Here is an 18260-nt window from a genome sequence, read left to right as displayed (position 1 = left end):
AATGCACCCTTCCCCCCACATTAGGGCCCTCCTACACACCCCCCTCTATAATGCAGGGCCCTCCTCCACCATCACACTATCACTAGGGCCCCCCCTTTATCCTACATCCTAGGGCCCCCCCTTTATCCTACATCCCCAGGCCTACCTACCCCCACTCACTCAGCCCCACCTCCTCTCCACAAAGACCCGTTCATCCAGCCCTACCTCCCCCACCTCCTCCTTCACCCTGCACTTCCACAGTCCCGCCTCTCTGCTTTCTTCCACCCTCTACCAGTGAACTCTTTTCATACCCACTGAACCTTCTGCTTTCTTCCACCCTCTACCAGTGAACTCTTTTCATACCCACTGAACCTTTTAGAAGGAGTGCTGGCACCCACTATTCCGTTTATGTGCCAAAAGCAGGATTCGAACCCAGACCCCCAGCGCTGTAACGCAAGCACTTAACCTCTAGGCCACTGCAGTTAGCTGGTATTTGGTGGAGCGGGGGGGCCAGATGTTCTGTCCACATTTTCTTCAGTGAACATGTTTCACAATGCAAATGGGTATGCTCACAGGACCATGCAGAAGAATGATAAATACGCCCAAAAGGTGCTCTCAGAAAAACAGCCACCAGAGGCTCAAGCAGGTAAGTGCTTGGTCTTGGAATGCTGGGGGCCTGAGTTCTAATCCAATGTCTGGAATCTCTGGGCATGTTTTTTAAAAAAAATTGTAAAAAGTTTTTTTATTGAAAATGGGTATGCATTGCCGGCGCGATCAGCCAACAATTAATGCCCCTTCAATACCTGCATTCCTACTAACAGTTGTGCCTTTTTTCCTGCACTCTGGCCTTCGTAACACCCATACAAAAGCTTGTCCCTCTGGCCCCAACAGACTGGAAAAAAAGCAGGGGTAAAAGTGTAATCTACAGGTCATGGTGTATTTGATAATTGCACTGGGACTCAAACAGGACACCTTCTCGAGGCGCTGTGAGGCGACCACCGGCCCCTGCATAGCAAGCCAACCTGTATCAGCATCTCACCAGCAGCTGAACGTGTCGCCTGCAGGTTACACATAGGAGGCTGCAGTAGGTCCATTAACCCATTGGGCTGTCGACCCTCCTTCCTCAGAGAGCAGGAAACTGAATTTCCATGTTGCCTTCCTTTGGCACATTAGATCTATCTTTCACCCCAATTCAGAGCATGTGTTGCTTCACGGAGAGCTGATAATCATTGTGAGTTGTGAGCCACTAAAAGCTAAGCAGGTCAGTTAAATCTTTGCCTTTGTCATTGAAGTGTATTGATATGTGCAGGTGAGTCTTCTGTCCTGTGCTACTGTTTGTTTTCTTATTGCTGCTTGGTCATGATTCTTAAATGTAAACACTCTGCTCTCAAAAGTGAAAGCTTTGAAAGACTCTTGATATAACAAGCCTTTCCCACTCTTTGCCCTGGGGGTGAGAGGGCTGCTTTCTGCCTTTAACTTCCTCAATGTTGGGGTGTCTGGCTCCACCACTGACAACCAGGGGTAAATCCTGGAGGGAAACGGGCAGAGGTCTGCGCCCTGCGTCCTCCACGCGTCCCTAACGCTCCCAAACGCGACCACAGCCCTTACGGGCACAGCCCTATGTCCTATGCAGCCCCTCTGGTGCAGCCACCCACACAACTTAGGGTTAGGATCTGTGCTCTTCCATGTAGGCCTGGCCACCTAGGCCCCAGAAAGTGTCACAGCCTGTTTTTGAAACCTTAGTGATGGTGGCCTAGGTGAAGATGATCTTGGTGGAATATTGATGCCTTTTTCCTCCCAGAAGCCACCCCGGGAGCATATTAAAATGAAGGGGTGTGCCTGCTCAGCTGCCCTCTCTTTAACCTCTCTGCCTTAGTGACATTAGTTCTGGGCTCTCCAGGCGAATGTGTCCATCCGGGAGAGAGCTAGGAATAGGACGTCTCTTTCTGCAGGTACAGTGGGGAAGACTCAGAGAGCTGCATGCCTGAGACATCTTTCCTTGTCCCTCGCTCATTGTTGTGTTCCCTAACTTCTAACTCTCTGCCAGGCCAGGCCCTGTTTCTTTTACTGCCAACCCCCCTGACTCCTCGTCTTCGACCGACTTCCCGCTCTATTATGCCTTCTCCTTTTTTGCTCTCTTCTATGGCCCTTTGAAAAGGAATGCAGGCCGAGCTAAGCCTCATGAAGGAAATCTACCAACAAAAGATGCACTCTTCACTTATGGGTTGAGCTGTGAGACGAGTAAGAAGGGCCGAAGGGGTGATTGGGTTGTTCAGCTGGGAGGCACCAGAGGCGTAGCCAGTATTGCCTACCAAATGGGGGCCGAAGCTAATGTAGTTGGGCCCACTGCACTGACAAAAATATCTGTAAATGACCACACAGCGCTGCTGATTGGGTATTTGCAGAATTTGGGTGGGCCTTGCCCCTCAAGCCCTACCCTGCCTCTGCTCTCACCCCCAGGGCAAAGTGTGGGAAAGGCTCGCTGCAGCAAGAGTCTTTCAAATCTTTCACTTTTGAGAACAGAGTGTTTACATTTAAAAATCATGAACAAGCAGCAATAAGAAGGCATGCAGTAACCTAGGACAGGAGACTGCCCTGTGCATATCAATACACCCCAATGAGAAAGGCAAAGATTTAACTGACCTGCTTAGCTATTAGTGGCTCACACATCTCAATGATTATCATCTCTGCGTGAAGCAAAACATCCTCTGAATTGGGGTGAAAGACAGATCTAATGTGCCAAAGGAAGGCAACATTGAAATTCAGTTTCTTGCTCTCTGAGGAAGGAGGGTCGACAGCCCAATGGGTTAATGCACCTCCTGCAGCCTCCTATGTGTTGCCTGCAGGCGACACATTCAGTGCTGGTGAGATGCTGATACAGGTTGGCTTGCTATGCAGGGGCCGGTGGTCACCTCACAGCGACTCGACAAGGTGTCCTGTTTGAGTCCCAGTGCAAATATCGTATCAACCATGACCCGTAGATTACACTTTTTCCCCCTTGTATTTTCCCCTCAGTTGGGGCCAGAGAGACAAGCTTTTGTATGGGTGTTCCCAAGGCCAGAGTGCAGAAAACAAAGGCACAACTGTTAGTAGGAATGCAGGTATTGAAGGGGCATTAACTGTTGGCTGATCGCGCAGGGCAATGCATACCTATTTTCAATTAAAAAAAAAAAAAACACATTTTTTAAATGCCCAGGAGGTTCCAGACATTGGATTAGAACTCTGGTCCCCAGCATCACAAGACCAAGCGCTTAGCAGTTGAGCCACTGATGGCTGTGCTCATGAGAGCTGCTTTTGGGCGTATATATCTTTCTTCTGCACGCCCCTGTGAGCATACCCATTTGCATTGTGAAATATGTTCACTGGAGAAAATGAGGATAGAACATCTGGCTCCCCGCTCCCCGCTCCACCAAATACCAGCTAACTGCAGTGGCCTAGAGGTTAAGTGCTTGCCTTACAGCGCTGGGGGCCTGGGTTCGAGTCCTGCTTTCGGCACATAAACGCAATAGTGGGTGCCCACTCTCCTTCTAAAAGGTTCAGTGGGTATGAAAAGAGTTCCTTGGTAAAGGGAGAGTGGAAGAAAGCGAGAGGTGGGACTGAGGAAGTGCAGGGTAAAGGAGGAGGCGGGGCAGGCTAAAAGGGGAGGTAGGGCTGATTGAATGAGTCCCTGTGGAGAGACGATGGGGCTGGGTGAGTGGGGGTAGGTCTAGGGAGGGTGGCAGAGAGGTGGGACCGTGGAAGTGCAGGGTAAGGAGGAGGAGGGGGAGGTAGAACTGGATGAAAAAAAAAATGTCAGCCCATGCTCTGGTCCCTTTTTCCTTCTCAATGCACCCTTCCCCCCACATTAGGGCCCTCCTACACACCCCCCTCTATAATGCAGGGCCCTCCTCCACCATCACACTATCACTAGGGCCCCCCCTTTATCCTACATCCTAGGGCCCCCCCTTTATCCTACATCCCCAGGCCTACCTACCCCCACTCACTCAGCCCCACCTCCTCTCCACAAAGACCCGTTCATCCAGCCCTACCTCCCCCACCTCCTCCTTCACCCTGCACTTCCACAGTCCCGCCTCTCTGCTTTCTTCCACCCTCTACCAGTGAACTCTTTTCATACCCACTGAACCTTCTGCTTTCTTCCACCCTCTACCAGTGAACTCTTTTCATACCCACTGAACCTTTTAGGAGGAGTGCTGGCACCCACTATTCCGTTTATGTGCCAAAAGCAGGATTCGAACCCAGACCCCCAGCGCTGTAACGCAAGCACTTAACCTCTAGGCCACTGCAGTTAGCTGGTATTTGGTGGAGCGGGGGGGCCAGATGTTCTGTCCACATTTTCTTCAGTGAACATGTTTCACAATGCAAATGGGTATGCTCACAGGACCATGCAGAAGAATGATAAATACGCCCAAAAGGTGCTCTCAGAAAAACAGCCACCAGAGGCTCAAGCAGGTAAGTGCTTGGTCTTGGAATGCTGGGGGCCTGAGTTCTAATCCAATGTCTGGAATCTCTGGGCATGTTTTTTAAAAAAAATTGTAAAAAGTTTTTTTATTGAAAATGGGTATGCATTGCCGGCGCGATCAGCCAACAATTAATGCCCCTTCAATACCTGCATTCCTACTAACAGTTGTGCCTTTTTTCCTGCACTCTGGCCTTCGTAACACCCATACAAAAGCTTGTCCCTCTGGCCCCAACAGACTGGAAAAAAAGCAGGGGTAAAAGTGTAATCTACAGGTCATGGTGTATTTGATAATTGCACTGGGACTCAAACAGGACACCTTCTCGAGGCGCTGTGAGGCGACCACCGGCCCCTGCATAGCAAGCCAACCTGTATCAGCATCTCACCAGCAGCTGAACGTGTCGCCTGCAGGTTACACATAGGAGGCTGCAGTAGGTCCATTAACCCATTGGGCTGTCGACCCTCCTTCCTCAGAGAGCAGGAAACTGAATTTCCATGTTGCCTTCCTTTGGCACATTAGATCTATCTTTCACCCCAATTCAGAGCATGTGTTGCTTCACGGAGAGCTGATAATCATTGTGAGTTGTGAGCCACTAAAAGCTAAGCAGGTCAGTTAAATCTTTGCCTTTGTCATTGAAGTGTATTGATATGTGCAGGTGAGTCTTCTGTCCTGTGCTACTGTTTGTTTTCTTATTGCTGCTTGGTCATGATTCTTAAATGTAAACACTCTGCTCTCAAAAGTGAAAGCTTTGAAAGACTCTTGATATAACAAGCCTTTCCCACTCTTTGCCCTGGGGGTGAGAGGGCTGCTTTCTGCCTTTAACTTCCTCAATGTTGGGGTGTCTGGCTCCACCACTGACAACCAGGGGTAAATCCTGGAGGGAAACGGGCAGAGGTCTGCGCCCTGCGTCCTCCACGCGTCCCTAACGCTCCCAAACGCGACCACAGCCCTTACGGGCACAGCCCTATGTCCTATGCAGCCCCTCTGGTGCAGCCACCCACACAACTTAGGGTTAGGATCTGTGCTCTTCCATGTAGGCCTGGCCACCTAGGCCCCAGAAAGTGTCACAGCCTGTTTTTGAAACCTTAGTGATGGTGGCCTAGGTGAAGATGATCTTGGTGGAATATTGATGCCTTTTTCCTCCCAGAAGCCACCCCGGGAGCATATTAAAATGAAGGGGTGTGCCTGCTCAGCTGCCCTCTCTTTAACCTCTCTGCCTTAGTGACATTAGTTCTGGGCTCTCCAGGCGAATGTGTCCATCCGGGAGAGAGCTAGGAATAGGACGTCTCTTTCTGCAGGTACAGTGGGGAAGACTCAGAGAGCTGCATGCCTGAGACATCTTTCCTTGTCCCTCGCTCATTGTTGTGTTCCCTAACTTCTAACTCTCTGCCAGGCCAGGCCCTGTTTCTTTTACTGCCAACCCCCCTGACTCCTCGTCTTCGACCGACTTCCCGCTCTATTATGCCTTCTCCTTTTTTGCTCTCTTCTATGGCCCTTTGAAAAGGAATGCAGGCCGAGCTAAGCCTCATGAAGGAAATCTACCAACAAAAGATGCACTCTTCACTTATGGGTTGAGCTGTGAGACGAGTAAGAAGGGCCGAAGGGGTGATTGGGTTGTTCAGCTGGGAGGCACCAGAGGCGTAGCCAGTATTGCCTACCAAATGGGGGCCGAAGCTAATGTAGTTGGGCCCACTGCACTGACAAAAATATCTGTAAATGACCACACAGCGCTGCTGATTGGGTATTTGCAGAATTTGGGTGGGCCTTGCCCCTCAAGCCCTACCCTGCCTCTGCTCTCACCCCCAGGGCAAAGTGTGGGAAAGGCTCGCTGCAGCAAGAGTCTTTCAAATCTTTCACTTTTGAGAACAGAGTGTTTACATTTAAAAATCATGAACAAGCAGCAATAAGAAGGCATGCAGTAACCTAGGACAGGAGACTGCCCTGTGCATATCAATACACCCCAATGAGAAAGGCAAAGATTTAACTGACCTGCTTAGCTATTAGTGGCTCACACATCTCAATGATTATCATCTCTGCGTGAAGCAAAACATCCTCTGAATTGGGGTGAAAGACAGATCTAATGTGCCAAAGGAAGGCAACATTGAAATTCAGTTTCTTGCTCTCTGAGGAAGGAGGGTCGACAGCCCAATGGATTAATGCACCTCCTGCAGCCTCCTATGTGTTGCCTGCAGGCGACACATTCAGTGCTGGTGAGATGCTGATACAGGTTGGCTTGCTATGCAGGGGCCGGTGGTCACCTCACAGCGACTCGACAAGGTGTCCTGTTTGAGTCCCAGTGCAAATATCGTATCAACCATGACCCGTAGATTACACTTTTTCCCCCTTGTATTTTCCCCTCAGTTGGGGCCAGAGAGACAAGCTTTTGTATGGGTGTTCCCAAGGCCAGAGTGCAGAAAACAAAGGCACAACTGTTAGTAGGAATGCAGGTATTGAAGGGGCATTAACTGTTGGCTGATCGCGCAGGGCAATGCATACCTATTTTCAATTAAAAAAAAAAAAACACATTTTTTAAATGCCCAGGAGGTTCCAGACATTGGATTAGAACTCTGGTCCCCAGCATCACAAGACCAAGCGCTTAGCAGTTGAGCCACTGATGGCTGTGCTCATGAGAGCTGCTTTTGGGCGTATATATCTTTCTTCTGCACGCCCCTGTGAGCATACCCATTTGCATTGTGAAATATGTTCACTGGAGAAAATGAGGATAGAACATCTGGCTCCCCGCTCCCCGCTCCCCGCTCCACCAAATACCAGCTAACTGCAGTGGCCTAGAGGTTAAGTGCTTGCCTTACAGCGCTGGGGGCCTGGGTTCGAGTCCTGCTTTCGGCACATAAACGCAATAGTGGGTGCCCACTCTCCTTCTAAAAGGTTCAGTGGGTATGAAAAGAGTTCCTTGGTAAAGGGAGAGTGGAAGAAAGCGAGAGGTGGGACTGAGGAAGTGCAGGGTAAAGGAGGAGGCGGGGCAGGCTAAAAGGGGAGGTAGGGCTGATTGAATGAGTCCCTGTGGAGAGAAGATGGGGCTGGGTGAGTGGGGGTAGGTCTAGGGAGGGTGGCAGAGAGGTGGGACTGTGGAAGTGCAAGGTAAGGAGGAGGAGGGGGGGGTAGAACTGGATGAAAAAAAAAATGTCAGCCCATGCTCTGGTCCCTTTTTCCTTCTCAATGCACCCTTCCCCCCACATTAGGGCCCTCCTACACACCCCCCTCTATAATGCAGGGCCCTCCTCCACCATCACACTATCACTAGGGCCCCCCCTCACTAGGGCCCCCCCTTTATCCTACATCCTAGGGCCCCCCCTTTATCCTACATCCCCAGGCCTACCTACCCCCACTCACTCAGCCCCACCTCCTCTCCACAAAGACCCGTTCATCCAGCCCTACCTCCCCCGCCTCCTCCTTCACCCTGCACTTCCACAGTCCCGCCTCTCTGCTTTCTTCCACCCTCTACCAGTGAACTCTTTTCATACCCACTGAACCTTCTGCTTTCTTCCACCCTCTACCAGTGAACTCTTTTCATACCCACTGAACCTTTTAGAAGGAGTGCTGGCACCCACTATTCTGTTTATGTGCCGAAAGCAGGATTCGAACCCAGACCCCCAGCGCTGTAACGCAAGCACTTAACCTCTAGGCCACTGCAGTAAGCTGGTATTTGGTGGAGCGGGGGGCCAGATGTTCTGTCCACATTTTCTTCAGTGAACATGTTTCACAATGCAAATGGGTATGCTCACAGGACCATGCAGAAGAATGATAAATACGCCCAAAAGGTGCTCTCAGAAAAACAGCCACCAGAGGCTCAAGCAGGTAAGTGCTTGGTCTTGGAATGCTGGGGGCCTGAGTTCTAATCCAATGTCTGGAATCTCTGGGCATGTTTTTTAAAAAAAATTGTAAAAAGTTTTTTTATTGAAAATGGGTATGCATTGCCGGCGCGATCAGCCAACAATTAATGCCCCTTCAATACCTGCATTCCTACTAACAGTTGTGCCTTTTTTTCCTGCACTCTGGCCTTCGTAACACCCATACAAAAGCTTGTCCCTCTGGCCCCAACAGACTGGAAAAAAAGCAGGGGTAAAAGTGTAATCTACAGGTCATGGTGTATTTGATAATTGCACTGGGACTCAAACAGGACACCTTCTCGAGGCGCTGTGAGGCGACCACCGGCCCCTGCATAGCAAGCCAACCTGTATCAGCATCTCACCAGCAGCTGAACGTGTCGCCTGCAGGTTACACATAGGAGGCTGCAGTAGGTCCATTAACCCATTGGGCTGTCGACCCTCCTTCCTCAGAGAGCAGGAAACTGAATTTCCATGTTGCCTTCCTTTGGCACATTAGATCTATCTTTCACCCCAATTCAGAGCATGTGTTGCTTCACGGAGAGCTGATAATCATTGTGAGTTGTGAGCCACTAAAAGCTAAGCAGGTCAGTTAAATCTTTGCCTTTGTCATTGAAGTGTATTGATATGTGCAGGTGAGTCTTCTGTCCTGTGCTACTGTTTGTTTTCTTATTGCTGCTTGGTCATGATTCTTAAATGTAAACACTCTGCTCTCAAAAGTGAAAGCTTTGAAAGACTCTTGATATAACAAGCCTTTCCCACTCTTTGCCCTGGGGGTGAGAGGGCTGCTTTCTGCCTTTAACTTCCTCAATGTTGGGGTGTCTGGCTCCACCACTGACAACCAGGGGTAAATCCTGGAGGGAAACGGGCAGAGGTCTGCGCCCTGCGTCCTCCACGCGTCCCTAACGCTCCCAAACGCGACCACAGCCCTTACGGGCACAGCCCTATGTCCTATGCAGCCCCTCTGGTGCAGCCACCCACACAACTTAGGGTTAGGATCTGTGCTCTTCCATGTAGGCCTGGCCACCTAGGCCCCAGAAAGTGTCACAGCCTGTTTTTGAAACCTTAGTGATGGTGGCCTAGGTGAAGATGATCTTGGTGGAATATTGATGCCTTTTTCCTCCCAGAAGCCACCCCGGGAGCATATTAAAATGAAGGGGTGTGCCTGCTCAGCTGCCCTCTCTTTAACCTCTCTGCCTTAGTGACATTAGTTCTGGGCTCTCCAGGCGAATGTGTCCATCCGGGAGAGAGCTAGGAATAGGACGTCTCTTTCTGCAGGTACAGTGGGGAAGACTCAGAGAGCTGCATGCCTGAGACATCTTTCCTTGTCCCTCGCTCATTGTTGTGTTCCCTAACTTCTAACTCTCTGCCAGGCCAGGCCCTGTTTCTTTTACTGCCAACCCCCCTGACTCCTCGTCTTCGACCGACTTCCCGCTCTATTATGCCTTCTCCTTTTTTGCTCTCTTCTATGGCCCTTTGAAAAGGAATGCAGGCCGAGCTAAGCCTCATGAAGGAAATCTACCAACAAAAGATGCACTCTTCACTTATGGGTTGAGCTGTGAGACGAGTAAGAAGGGCCGAAGGGGTGATTGGGTTGTTCAGCTGGGAGGCACCAGAGGCGTAGCCAGTATTGCCTACCAAATGGGGGCCGAAGCTAATGTAGTTGGGCCCACTGCACTGACAAAAATATCTGTAAATGACCACACAGCGCTGCTGATTGGGTATTTGCAGAATTTGGGTGGGCCTTGCCCCTCAAGCCCTACCCTGCCTCTGCTCTCACCCCCAGGGCAAAGTGTGGGAAAGGCTCGCTGCAGCAAGAGTCTTTCAAATCTTTCACTTTTGAGAACAGAGTGTTTACATTTAAAAATCATGAACAAGCAGCAATAAGAAGGCATGCAGTAACCTAGGACAGGAGACTGCCCTGTGCATATCAATACACCCCAATGAGAAAGGCAAAGATTTAACTGACCTGCTTAGCTATTAGTGGCTCACACATCTCAATGATTATCATCTCTGCGTGAAGCAAAACATCCTCTGAATTGGGGTGAAAGACAGATCTAATGTGCCAAAGGAAGGCAACATTGAAATTCAGTTTCTTGCTCTCTGAGGAAGGAGGGTCGACAGCCCAATGGATTAATGCACCTCCTGCAGCCTCCTATGTGTTGCCTGCAGGCGACACATTCAGTGCTGGTGAGATGCTGATACAGGTTGGCTTGCTATGCAGGGGCCGGTGGTCACCTCACAGCGACTCGACAAGGTGTCCTGTTTGAGTCCCAGTGCAAATATCGTATCAACCATGACCCGTAGATTACACTTTTTCCCCCTTGTATTTTCCCCTCAGTTGGGGCCAGAGAGACAAGCTTTTGTATGGGTGTTCCCAAGGCCAGAGTGCAGAAAACAAAGGCACAACTGTTAGTAGGAATGCAGGTATTGAAGGGGCATTAACTGTTGGCTGATCGCGCAGGGCAATGCATACCTATTTTCAATTAAAAAAAAAAAAACACATTTTTTAAATGCCCAGGAGGTTCCAGACATTGGATTAGAACTCTGGTCCCCAGCATCACAAGACCAAGCGCTTAGCAGTTGAGCCACTGATGGCTGTGCTCATGAGAGCTGCTTTTGGGCGTATATATCTTTCTTCTGCACGCCCCTGTGAGCATACCCATTTGCATTGTGAAATATGTTCACTGGAGAAAATGAGGATAGAACATCTGGCTCCCCGCTCCCCGCTCCCCGCTCCACCAAATACCAGCTAACTGCAGTGGCCTAGAGGTTAAGTGCTTGCCTTACAGCGCTGGGGGCCTGGGTTCGAGTCCTGCTTTCGGCACATAAACGCAATAGTGGGTGCCCACTCTCCTTCTAAAAGGTTCAGTGGGTATGAAAAGAGTTCCTTGGTAAAGGGAGAGTGGAAGAAAGCGAGAGGTGGGACTGAGGAAGTGCAGGGTAAAGGAGGAGGCGGGGCAGGCTAAAAGGGGAGGTAGGGCTGATTGAATGAGTCCCTGTGGAGAGAAGATGGGGCTGGGTGAGTGGGGGTAGGTCTAGGGAGGGTGGCAGAGAGGTGGGACTGTGGAAGTGCAAGGTAAGGAGGAGGAGGGGGGGGTAGAACTGGATGAAAAAAAAAATGTCAGCCCATGCTCTGGTCCCTTTTTCCTTCTCAATGCACCCTTCCCCCCACATTAGGGCCCTCCTACACACCCCCCTCTATAATGCAGGGCCCTCCTCCACCATCACACTATCACTAGGGCCCCCCCTTTATCCTACATCCTAGGGCCCCCCCTTTATCCTACATCCCCAGGCCTACCTACCCCCACTCACTCAGCCCCACCTCCTCTCCACAAAGACCCGTTCATCCAGCCCTACCTCCCCCGCCTCCTCCTTCACCCTGCACTTCCACAGTCCCGCCTCTCTGCTTTCTTCCACCCTCTACCAGTGAACTCTTTTCATACCCACTGAACCTTCTGCTTTCTTCCACCCTCTACCAGTGAACTCTTTTCATACCCACTGAACCTTTTAGAAGGAGTGCTGGCACCCACTATTCTGTTTATGTGCCGAAAGCAGGATTCGAACCCAGACCCCCAGCGCTGTAACGCAAGCACTTAACCTCTAGGCCACTGCAGTAAGCTGGTATTTGGTGGAGCGGGGGGCCAGATGTTCTGTCCACATTTTCTTCAGTGAACATGTTTCACAATGCAAATGGGTATGCTCACAGGACCATGCAGAAGAATGATAAATACGCCCAAAAGGTGCTCTCAGAAAAACAGCCACCAGAGGCTCAAGCAGGTAAGTGCTTGGTCTTGGAATGCTGGGGGCCTGAGTTCTAATCCAATGTCTGGAATCTCTGGGCATGTTTTTTAAAAAAAATTGTAAAAAGTTTTTTTATTGAAAATGGGTATGCATTGCCGGCGCGATCAGCCAACAATTAATGCCCCTTCAATACCTGCATTCCTACTAACAGTTGTGCCTTTTTTTCCTGCACTCTGGCCTTCGTAACACCCATACAAAAGCTTGTCCCTCTGGCCCCAACAGACTGGAAAAAAAGCAGGGGTAAAAGTGTAATCTACAGGTCATGGTGTATTTGATAATTGCACTGGGACTCAAACAGGACACCTTCTCGAGGCGCTGTGAGGCGACCACCGGCCCCTGCATAGCAAGCCAACCTGTATCAGCATCTCACCAGCAGCTGAACGTGTCGCCTGCAGGTTACACATAGGAGGCTGCAGTAGGTCCATTAACCCATTGGGCTGTCGACCCTCCTTCCTCAGAGAGCAGGAAACTGAATTTCCATGTTGCCTTCCTTTGGCACATTAGATCTATCTTTCACCCCAATTCAGAGCATGTGTTGCTTCACGGAGAGCTGATAATCATTGTGAGTTGTGAGCCACTAAAAGCTAAGCAGGTCAGTTAAATCTTTGCCTTTGTCATTGAAGTGTATTGATATGTGCAGGTGAGTCTTCTGTCCTGTGCTACTGTTTGTTTTCTTATTGCTGCTTGGTCATGATTCTTAAATGTAAACACTCTGCTCTCAAAAGTGAAAGCTTTGAAAGACTATTGATATAACAAGCCTTTCCCACTCTTTGCCCTGGGGGTGAGAGGGCTGCTTTCTGCCTTTAACTTCCTCAATGTTGGGGTGTCTGGCTCCACCACTGACAACCAGGGGTAAATCCTGGAGGGAAACGGGCAGAGGTCTGCGCCCTGCGTCCTCCACGCGTCCCTAACGCTCCCAAACGCGACCACAGCCCTTACGGGCACAGCCCTATGTCCTATGCAGCCCCTCTGGTGCAGCCACCCACACAACTTAGGGTTAGGATCTGTGCTCTTCCATGTAGGCCTGGCCACCTAGGCCCCAGAAAGTGTCACAGCCTGTTTTTGAAACCTTAGTGATGGTGGCCTAGGTGAAGATGATCTTGGTGGAATATTGATGCCTTTTTCCTCCCAGAAGCCACCCCGGGAGCATATTAAAATGAAGGGGTGTGCCTGCTCAGCTGCCCTCTCTTTAACCTCTCTGCCTTAGTGACATTAGTTCTGGGCTCTCCAGGCGAATGTGTCCATCCGGGAGAGAGCTAGGAATAGGACGTCTCTTTCTGCAGGTACAGTGGGGAAGACTCAGAGAGCTGCATGCCTGAGACATCTTTCCTTGTCCCTCGCTCATTGTTGTGTTCCCTAACTTCTAACTCTCTGCCAGGCCAGGCCCTGTTTCTTTTACTGCCAACCCCCCTGACCCCTCGTCTTCGACCGACTTCCCGCTCTATTATGCCTTCTCCTTTTTTGCTCTCTTCTATGGCCCTTTGAAAAGGAATGCAGGCCGAGCTAAGCCTCATGAAGGAAATCTACCAACAAAAGATGCACTCTTCACTTATGGGTTGAGCTGTGAGACGAGTAAGAAGGGCCGAAGGGGTGATTGGGTTGTTCAGCTGGGAGGCACCAGAGGCGTAGCCAGTATTGCCTACCAAATGGGGGCCGAAGCTAATGTAGTTGGGCCCACTGCACTGACAAAAATATCTGTAAATGACCACACAGCGCTGCTGATTGGGTATTTGCAGAATTTGGGTGGGCCTTGCCCCTCAAGCCCTACCCTGCCTCTGCTCTCACCCCCAGGGCAAAGTGTGGGAAAGGCTCGCTGCAGCAAGAGTCTTTCAAATCTTTCACTTTTGAGAACAGAGTGTTTACATTTAAAAATCATGAACAAGCAGCAATAAGAAGGCATGCAGTAACCTAGGACAGGAGACTGCCCTGTGCATATCAATACACCCCAATGAGAAAGGCAAAGATTTAACTGACCTGCTTAGCTATTAGTGGCTCACACATCTCAATGATTATCATCTCTGCGTGAAGCAAAACATCCTCTGAATTGGGGTGAAAGACAGATCTAATGTGCCAAAGGAAGGCAACATTGAAATTCAGTTTCTTGCTCTCTGAGGAAGGAGGGTCGACAGCCCAATGGGTTAATGCACCTCCTGCAGCCTCCTATGTGTTGCCTGCAGGCGACACATTCAGTGCTGGTGAGATGCTGATACAGGTTGGCTTGCTATGCAGGGGCCGGTGGTCACCTCACAGCGACTCGACAAGGTGTCCTGTTTGAGTCCCAGTGCAAATATCGTATCAACCATGACCCTTAGATTACACTTTTTCCCCCTTGTATTTTCCCCTCAGTTGGGGCCAGAGAGACAAGCTTTTGTATGGGTGTTCCCAAGGCCAGAGTGCAGAAAACAAAGGCACAACTGTTAGTAGGAATGCAGGTATTGAAGGGGCATTAACTGTTGGCTGATCGCGCAGGGCAATGCATACCTATTTTCAATTAAAAAAAAAAAACACATTTTTTAAATGCCCAGGAGGTTCCAGACATTGGATTAGAACTCTGGTCCCCAGCATCACAAGACCAAGCGCTTAGCAGTTGAGCCACTGATGGCTGTGCTCATGAGAGCTGCTTTTGGGCGTATATATCTTTCTTCTGCACGCCCCTGTGAGCATACCCATTTGCATTGTGAAATATGTTCACTGGAGAAAATGAGGATAGAACATCTGGCTCCCCGCTCCCCGCTCCACCAAATACCAGCTAACTGCAGTGGCCTAGAGGTTAAGTGCTTGCCTTACAGCGCTGGGGGCCTGGGTTCGAGTCCTGCTTTCGGCACATAAACGCAATAGTGGGTGCCCACTCTCCTTCTAAAAGGTTCAGTGGGTATGAAAAGAGTTCCTTGGTAAAGGGAGAGTGGAAGAAAGTGAGAGGTGGGACTGAGGAAGTGCAGGGTAAAGGAGGAGGCGGGGCAGGCTAAAAGGGGAGGTAGGGCTGATTGAATGAGTCCCTGTGGAGAGAAGATGGGGCTGGGTGAGTGGGGGTAGGTCTAGGGAGGGTGGCAGAGAGGTGGGACCGTGGAAGTGCAGGGTAAGGAGGAGGAGGGGGAGGTAGAACTGGATGAAAAAAAAAATGTCAGCCCATGCTCTGGTCCCTTTTTCCTTCTCAATGCACCCTTCCCCCCACATTAGGGCCCTCCTACACACCCCCCTCTATAATGCAGGGCCCTCCTCCACCATCACACTATCACTAGGGCCCCCCCTTTATCCTACATCCTAGGGCCCCCCCTTTATCCTACATCCCCAGGCCTACCTACCCCCACTCACTCAGCCCCACCTCCTCTCCACAAAGACCCGTTCATCCAGCCCTACCTCCCCCGCCTCCTCCTTCACCCTGCACTTCCACAGTCCCGCCTCTCTGCTTTCTTCCACCCTCTACCAGTGAACTCTTTTCATACCCACTGAACCTTCTGCTTTCTTCCACCCTCTACCAGTGAACTCTTTTCATACCCACTGAACCTTTTAGAAGGAGTGCTGGCACCCACTATTCCGTTTATGTGCCAAAAGCAGGATTCGAACCCAGACCCCCAGCGCTGTAACGCAAGCACTTAACCTCTAGGCCACTGCAGTTAGCTGGTATTTGGTGGAGCGGGGGGCCAGATGTTCTGTCCACATTTTCTTCAGTGAACATGTTTCACAATGCAAATGGGTATGCTCACAGGACCATGCAGAAGAATGATAAATACGCCCAAAAGGTGCTCTCAGAAAAACAGCCACCAGAGGCTCAAGCAGGTAAGTGCTTGGTCTTGGAATGCTGGGGGCCTGAGTTCTAATCCAATGTCTGGAATCTCTGGGCATGTTTTTTAAAAAAAATTGTAAAAAGTTTTTTTATTGAAAATGGGTATGCATTGCCGGCGCGATCAGCCAACAATTAATGCCCCTTCAATACCTGCATTCCTACTAACAGTTGTGCCTTTTTTTCCTGCACTCTGGCCTTCGTAACACCCATACAAAAGCTTGTCCCTCTGGCCCCAACAGACTGGAAAAAAAGCAGGGGTAAAAGTGTAATCTACAGGTCATGGTGTATTTGATAATTGCACTGGGACTCAAACAGGACACCTTCTCGAGGCGCTGTGAGGCGACCACCGGCCCCTGCATAGCAAGCCAACCTGTATCAGCATCTCACCAGCAGCTGAACGTGTCGCCTGCAGGTTACACATAGGAGGCTGCAGTAGGTCCATTAACCCATTGGGCTGTCGACCCTCCTTCCTCAGAGAGCAGGAAACTGAATTTCCATGTTGCCTTCCTTTGGCACATTAGATCTATCTTTCACCCCAATTCAGAGCATGTGTTGCTTCACGGAGAGCTGATAATCATTGTGAGTTGTGAGCCACTAAAAGCTAAGCAGGTCAGTTAAATCTTTGCCTTTGTCATTGAAGTGTATTGATATGTGCAGGTGAGTCTTCTGTCCTGTGCTACTGTTTGTTTTCTTATTGCTGCTTGGTCATGATTCTTAAATGTAAACACTCTGCTCTCAAAAGTGAAAGCTTTGAAAGACTCTTGATATAACAAGCCTTTCCCACTCTTTGCCCTGGGGGTGAGAGGGCTGCTTTCTGCCTTTAACTTCCTCAATGTTGGGGTGTCTGGCTCCACCACTGACAACCAGGGGTAAATCCTGGAGGGAAACGGGCAGAGGTCTGCGCCCTGCGTCCTCCACGCGTCCCTAACGCTCCCAAACGCGACCACAGCCCTTACGGGCACAGCCCTATGTCCTATGCAGCCCCTCTGGTGCAGCCACCCACACAACTTAGGGTTAGGATCTGTGCTCTTCCATGTAGGCCTGGCCACCTAGGCCCCAGAAAGTGTCACAGCCTGTTTTTGAAACCTTAGTGATGGTGGCCTAGGTGAAGATGATCTTGGTGGAATATTGATGCCTTTTTCCTCCCAGAAGCCACCCTGGGAGCATATTAAAATGAAGGGGTGTGCCTGCTCAGCTGCCCTCTCTTTAACCTCTCTGCCTTAGTGACATTAGTTCTGGGCTCTCCAGGCGAATGTGTCCATCCGGGAGAGAGCTAGGAATAGGACGTCTCTTTCTGCAGGTACAGTGGGGAAGACTCAGAGAGCTGCATGCCTGAGACATCTTTCCTTGTCCCTCGCTCATTGTTGTGTTCCCTAACTTCTAACTCTCTGCCAGGCCAGGCCCTGTTTCTTTTACTGCCAACCCCCCTGACTCCTCGTCTTCGACCGACTTCCCGCTCTATTATGCCTTCTCCTTTTTTGCTCTCTTCTATGGCCCTTTGAAAAGGAATGCAGGCCGAGCTAAGCCTCATGAAGGAAATCTACCAACAAAAGATGCACTCTTCACTTATGGGTTGAGCTGTGAGACGAGTAAGAAGGGCCGAAGGGGTGATTGGGTTGTTCAGCTGGGAGGCACCAGAGGCGTAGCCAGTATTGCCTACCAAATGGGGGCCGAAGCTAATGTAGTTGGGCCCACTGCACTGACAAAAATATCTGTAAATGACCACACAGCGCTGCTGATTGGGTATTTGCAGAATTTGGGTGGGCCTTGCCCCTCAAGCCCTACCCTGCCTCTGCTCTCACCCCCAGGGCAAAGTGTGGGAAAGGCTCGCTGCAGCAAGAGTCTTTCAAATCTTTCACTTTTGAGAACAGAGTGTTTACATTTAAAAATCATGAACAAGCAGCAATAAGAAGGCATGCAGTAACCTAGGACAGGAGACTGCCCTGTGCATATCAATACACCCCAATGAGAAAGGCAAAGATTTAACTGACCTGCTTAGCTATTAGTGGCTCACACATCTCAATGATTATCATCTCTGCGTGAAGCAAAACATCCTCTGAATTGGGGTGAAAGACAGATCTAATGTGCCAAAGGAAGGCAACATTGAAATTCAGTTTCTTGCTCTCTGAGGAAGGAGGGTCGACAGCCCAATGGATTAATGCACCTCCTGCAGCCTCCTATGTGTTGCCTGCAGGCGACACATTCAGTGCTGGTGAGATGCTGATACAGGTTGGCTTGCTATGCAGGGGCCGGTGGTCACCTCACAGCGACTCGACAAGGTGTCCTGTTTGAGTCCCAGTGCAAATATCGTATCAACCATGACCCGTAGATTACACTTTTTCCCCCTTGTATTTTCCCCTCAGTTGGGGCCAGAGAGACAAGCTTTTGTAT

The sequence above is a fragment of the Ambystoma mexicanum genome, chromosome 4p (assembly GCF_040938575.1).
Source record: "Ambystoma mexicanum isolate Mex_15411 chromosome 4p, UKY_AmexF1_1, whole genome shotgun sequence".
Lineage (NCBI taxonomy): Eukaryota > Metazoa > Chordata > Amphibia > Caudata > Ambystomatidae > Ambystoma > Ambystoma mexicanum.
The sequence above is the reverse complement of the archived record's forward strand: the minus strand, read 5'-3'. Positions refer to the sequence as shown.